Source organism: Pholcus phalangioides, unplaced genomic scaffold (assembly GCF_987345545.1).
Source record: "Pholcus phalangioides strain wild (caught in Gottingen) unplaced genomic scaffold, Ppha-v1.0 ptg000007l_1, whole genome shotgun sequence".
Taxonomy (NCBI): domain Eukaryota; kingdom Metazoa; phylum Arthropoda; class Arachnida; order Araneae; family Pholcidae; genus Pholcus; species Pholcus phalangioides.
Window position 1 is genome coordinate 63,500,344 of NW_028301600.1, and position 6,369 is coordinate 63,506,712.

A 6,369-nucleotide genomic window follows, 5' to 3' on the forward strand; every position below is an offset into this window, starting at 1 on the left:
TTTTTGCGCACATGTTAAAATCGGAAATTCTTTATAATGAAATTTTGTTATAACAAAGTTATTTCTTTGGTCTCTTAGAGTTCATTATAACAGGATTCAACTGTATCAACTTATACTGGCTCAAATTTACATCTCTATCTACCACTTATTCCTTCACTTGAAGAAATTATTGACTGATAAGAACTCAAAAGATATTGTTCCTCATTGTTTATCATCTCTGACAGTATTGCTCTAGGGAAGAAGGGAATAGAAAAGTTTTATATCCAGTATGAAGAATGTGTACCTAATGATAAAATTAAGATAAAAACTGTATTTATCAATACAATATATTTATATTCAATTTTTTACAAAATCAGTACTGACTTTTTGAATATACCCCGTAACTAATAGTTTAAACAAAATTCAGGCCAAATAGAAATTTAAGTTTACAGGATGTAAAAAAAAGAGTCCTTATTCAATCTTCGGCTTTTGAACCATTGATGATAGAAACATACTTTCAATTAGAAAAATTATCCAGCTCATTTTAGATACGTCATCTTTATTTTAATAGGGGCTATATATATATACTGAAATATAAAATTTAATTATTTATTTGGTGCCCCATTCTATTACTTCCAATTAAGCACTGTTTTTGTCCTGTCTCCACAGAGCCCAACAAAAAATTCCTTGTTCCTAAGTGCAATATTAGCCAAGATATCTGAATTCAAAAATTGCTGAAAATGAGTAAACGGAAAGTATATATCAAAGAACAAACTTGAGAAAAAAACAGCAAAAATTCAAAAAATTCCATAAAGGTGCAGTTTAAACTTCTTAATGATCATAGATGAGATATCTTGTTCCTCTGTAAAGGAAAGAAATACATTTGAGCTCTTCCTCCTTCCTTTGGGACTCTTAATTTATAACCCGACCAAAGAAAAAATTCTTTTTTCTTTTCCTTCATCTCAGCATTATCTTTGTCTTTTCTCTCTCACCATGGTTAGATGATAAAAAAAAGTATAACATACATAGGGAGGGTAGCTGAAAGAAAAAAAAAAGAAAACCAGCTCTTTGTTTTTTTTTCCCATGTGTAAATAATGATACCCCTTTTTCAGATGCATCTATAATAGTTCAACTGCAACATTGCCCAAATTTGTTGCCAAAAGTTTGTAGAGTGATACCTCAGGTAACAAAGATAATTTTTTCCAGAATCACATTTTCAAAGCCAAATTCTTTGTTAGCCAAAATGTGATTTCCCATAGGTGTCTATAGAAAATTGTTTAATTTGTTCCAGAAAATGCCAAAAATAACTTTCATAAAACACTCAACCACTATAAAAAATAAAAATACTGGCGGAAGGCACAATCAGATGTATGAGAATTTACAAGATTAGTACCTGAAGATATTTTCATTTTACACTATGTATCAAAACCAGTTGGGTTGTTGGTATCCTCTTTGCTCCAGAGGTACGCATATGTGTACCTTCATTTTTAAACATTTTTAATGATTCATTTTTCAAGTTAAGATTTAGTTTAATGATGTTAGACTGTTTAATGAGTTCTAGACTGAAAGTCTTGCACTGAAAGAATGTGCATCCAGACCTGTCAGCTTGATGTCGAGAATCTTCATGTGCACTGATGACATTGAAAGTCTTTCTTTTCATTACATTTTCTCTTAGTTTAATCTATTATTTTTTATGAAATGGTTAAATGGAAATGTTATAAAAGAGAAGTGGAGCTTAGATCTGGGACCTCCCAGGCCTATATAAATTGATATTTATATAGGCCTATAATTATTAACTAACATCACATTAATTAATTATAAACAGCCAAATAATTGGCTTTTTTCTCAGCCAGAGATATCAAGGAAACAGTTATTTTCCGGATATTATGCTGAGGTGAGCTCGGAAAGAAAAGTCAAAACGTCTCCGCCGGGACTCGAACCCAGGCCCTCTTGCATACCGGGCAAGCATGCTACCATCTACACCACTGGAGACACATGAATCTGAGGCAGATCTGAGCAGGCAGATCTGAGGCAGATTCATGTGTCTCCAGTGGTGTAGATGGTAGCATGCTTGCCCGGTATGCAAGAGGGCCTGGGTTCGAGTCCCGGCGGAGACGTGATGACTTTTCTTTCCGAGCTCACCTCAGCATAATATCCGGAAAATAACTGTTTCCTTGATATCTCTGGCTGAGAAAAAAGCCATCTATATCTCTCTAAACCGTCCCACCCGGGGGCCATTTCCTGAAGTTAAGAGAGGCTACTAATGCCTCTACTTCAGCGCCTCACGACACAGTGCGTGAAATTAGGAAGGCAGATTCATGTGTCTCCAGTGGTGTAGATGGTAGCATGCTTGCCCGGTATGCAAGAGGGCCTGGGTTCGAGTCCCGGCGGAGACGTGATGACTTTTCTTTCCGAGCTAACCTCAGCATAATATCCGGAAAATAACTGTTTCCTTGTGCCAAATAATTATTACACATTATCATAGGTTCCAATTCGCAGACTTGAAAAATCTGTAGTTTATGACATAATGAAATATTTCGCACAGAAGAAAACATGTCATACAAATAAAAGGGACAACTGGAGATTTTGTGAGATTTCATCGAGTGACTATATGACCTGTTTCCCAGGACATTACCATATTTTTCAGTCATGGTTTTTTAGCAATAATTGATGCCGCTGTGGTGGTCGAGTGGTCATAATGAGGACTCCCATCGCAGGGATCCGGGTTCGAACCCCACCGTCACCGCAGTGGTGGTCGGCTGAAGTTGGTTTCCAACTTCGAGGCGCAAATGCGAGCTGATCTCCCCATTAAAAAAAGTCTCGCCACAGAGAGCAACACGCCTACAACGATAAATTATTCAATCATTACACTTCACTCACAATTAGGAAAACTGGTGGCAGATGGCAGCACGACACATAACAAGCATTACACAGAAACAAACTTCACGTCAGGTTTCACTACACGTACACACACATTCTCCCATGTACCAATTCGTTAAAGATTCCGCAGAGGAATATGGACGAGGTGCATGCATGGTTTAGTAGTAGCAGCAATAATTGACAACTTTGCTTACTTTTGGCATGTTTTGCAAAAATTAGATTTTTCGTAATTTAAATCCTAATTTTCCCATATTTTTCCTGAAAGAATGTCATCAGCCTGGAGTTGCAAAGATTGTAGGAGTATTTTCTTTCGGGACTTTTCATTCAAGAGAAGCAAAAATTTGAGGTTTTTTAGGGATTTTTGTATAAAGATACGAAAAATTAGAAGAATCTGGTTTCAGACTTGAAGATTTTAATAAGGCTGAAAAATCGGAAGCATTGGCACGTATGCGTTGGTGATCATTTTTGTTGCACCACAGTCATTTTCTGTACACAAGGACTAATTAGACAGAGACCTACAATTTATTGTTAATTCTGAATGGCAGTGTTGGACATTTTGCCTTTTTAAACTTACTGAGGGGTTGGTGCACTAACCCCTTGGTATGGGACTCCCTTGGGTAGCAATTTTTTCTGTGGTCATGTTGTTGCCATTTCTATTGATCCTAAGCATAAGGAAAGCTTCTGAAAAGAGCAAATTATGATTCAAAATGGATAATTACAGACACACCTGTCAATAATTTTTTTTATCGTACAGCCTAGTCATGGTACGATTGATATCATGGCCTAATACCAAGCTTTAGTCCAGTGGTTTTGAAACACCCCCCCCCCCCAAAATATGTTTTCCCTTCATTGCAGCAAAATTTGAATCCAAATATCTCGGCTGATATTGCACATGCAAACCTGGACTTTTTTTTTGTTGGGTTCAGTAGAGACCAGCTAATAGCTTTCTAATTGGAAGTCAGAAGGAATGTATCTTAGTAAATATATATAGCTCCTGGTAAGATAAATGTTGTATCTAAAATGAGCACATTATTTGGAGAGATACTTTTCTAGCTGAAAGTATGTTTCTATAATCATTGGTACAAACAATGAAGGGAGACTTTATACCCAGTATAATGCAAACATGAAATAGCAGCTAAAAGTTATATTGTAGCTAGAACTACATCAACTATAACGTACTTGTCTTCTCTCAATTGAGTAGTAGGTACAGACAAGAATACACTAGAAAGCAATGGGAAGGCAATATTCTCATAACCAATACACCCCCTCCCCCTGAAGATTTATTCAATAATAAAAACCTCAACATAATTTATTTTTTCAAGACCACATATTTGAGCCTTTCATATATGAAAAACATGCTGAAAGATGCAAAAAGAACAATTTGAACAACACAAAAGTTCATGTCAAAAAAATAAATACTTGAATAAGTTTGTTCTTTTTCTGTTAGCTTGGTTAAAAATTATCCATAAAAATAAACAAAAACTAGCATGTGCAACATATTGTTTGTTGAATTTCTTAGTTCAATCATCTAACATTTAATACAACGACAATGTATAGCCTATATATTGTTTGAATCAGCAGCTGAGAAATTTTTTTCAAACTGTTTCTGAACTTACACTTTAGTTATACCCCATTTTTGTTTTTTTGAAGAAGAAAACTGCACACCTACTAATATATATATATATTTTTTCAATTTTAGTTTTGAATTTGTTCAAGTTGAATTTTAAAATTCTCGATAAAATCCACATTTTACCTGATTATAAACGTTGCACCATGCACTTAAACAAAACTATATGTATACAGGGTAAGTAGAACTTTTAACCTCTTTCCATTTATACATGGCGTGTCTCCAAAAAAAAATGTAAATTCTACAGTTCATTTTAAAATTCTTGTGAAATATAAAAAAAAAAAACCAAAGGGGGGCAAAACTGTTTTATTATACTAGGCTATCTGTACCATCCCCAATCAATAAAATGTCAATTGGTAAAATTGGTACCTTTCTTTATTATACTGAAAAAATTCATCTTGTAACAAATAAATGAAAACTTGCTGAGAAATCCATGATTGAAATTCTTGATTTTTGCTACTTTTTATATGCAAAAATGACCAAATGTATAAAAAAGGTTCAGGACTTTTCGAACAGACAAAAAAAATAAAATAAAAACAAATAATGGATTTTAATCAGTGATTTCTCAGTGAATTTTTACTCAACAGTTATGGGGTGAACTACTTTTGGTATAATATAGGTGCAAATATTACTGACAATGTTTGATTTAATTTTATTGAATATGTTTTATATTTCCCTTAATAATACTTTTTGGGAGATTCAGCAGTCACAGTAATTCTCCCCCTCTCCTTATTAATGTTTTATAGTTGTTTGTTTTACTAGAATTTCATAATAGACTTTAGAATTTTTTTATTTTGGGACACTTTAGATGAAACACCCTATATATTAATAGATAGGCTCGAAAAAAAACACAAACAGATCCATCACCTCATGTTAAAAATGAGTATAGGATGAGTATGTATTTAATAACTAAAAAAATTAAATACATTTTGTGTTTTTGAATAAATGTTCACTTATTCTGTCATATATATACTTCATGTTCAATAAATTCATTTATTTTGAATCAAAATTTCACTTAATTAGAAAAGTGAAACTCTTACCTATTACAAATGAGCTATTCTGTTAATATAAATAACTTTGAATCAAAACTCATAAAAACACATTTTGTCATTCAGAATGTGCTTCTACAGTTCACTGCCATAACCTTATTAGATCGATGGCCATTATATTCATGTAAGTCAATAGTTTGCCCTATACTTGAAGAGTCTTGTTTACGAGACTAAAGTATCTACTGCTCCACCATCACACACACGACTTCATTAAATTTATTAAAACCTTGTTATTGTCAAAGTGAACTAAATACGAACTTAAATATAAAAAATGTCGTAGTAAGTGGACAGTAAAAAAAGACTGAAATGGTTATAATTTGGTGAACACAGAGAACAGCAATACATTAAAGTAACATGATAGTTGGGGGGATGATGATAAGTCAGGGTACAATTTACTGTACGAATACATATGAATATTAGTTTATTAGAACCAAAAAATTTACGGAAATATTTATGTAAGGGTCATTCCATTTCAAATCACCCGGCAAAATGCCAAAATGAAACCCAGTCTCGGATTTCAATGATTTTTTTATTTGTTGCTTTTACCATCCTTATTTAACTGTGTGAAATATTATTTGCATATCACAAACTTTTTGAGAAAAAAAATGTTGAAATATATCAAAAAATGAAACACATGACTTTTCCGAGGCTCAATTTTTAAGCGGCATTGTTTGAGAAAATAAATCATAACTTTTTCAATTTTCAATATATTCAAGTGAAATTTTCACTAAAGTGTTCACAAAAACATACAGAATATGAATAAAAATAATTCATACATTTACATTTAAAATTTAAATGCAAAGAAATTATGTAAACTTTGTTTTTGTGGAATTT

At 33.0% G+C, this 6,369-nt stretch overlaps 3 non-coding genes across 3 annotated transcripts; 2 read left to right on the plus strand and 1 right to left on the minus strand.

Annotated features, from left to right (window-relative positions):
* Positions 1-1,898: 1,898 nt before the first annotated feature.
* On the minus strand, positions 1,899-1,972 carry TRNAT-GGU (transfer RNA threonine (anticodon GGU)). The gene has a single exon. It is a non-coding gene; the product is annotated as a tRNA-Thr (tRNA).
* A 50-nt stretch (positions 1,973-2,022) lies between these two features.
* Positions 2,023-2,096, plus strand: TRNAT-GGU (transfer RNA threonine (anticodon GGU)). Its single transcript has one exon. It is a non-coding gene; the product is annotated as a tRNA-Thr (tRNA).
* Positions 2,097-2,301: 205 nt separating this feature from the next.
* TRNAT-GGU (transfer RNA threonine (anticodon GGU)) lies at positions 2,302-2,375 on the plus strand. Its single transcript has one exon. It is a non-coding gene; the product is annotated as a tRNA-Thr (tRNA).
* Positions 2,376-6,369: the final 3,994 nt, after the last annotated feature.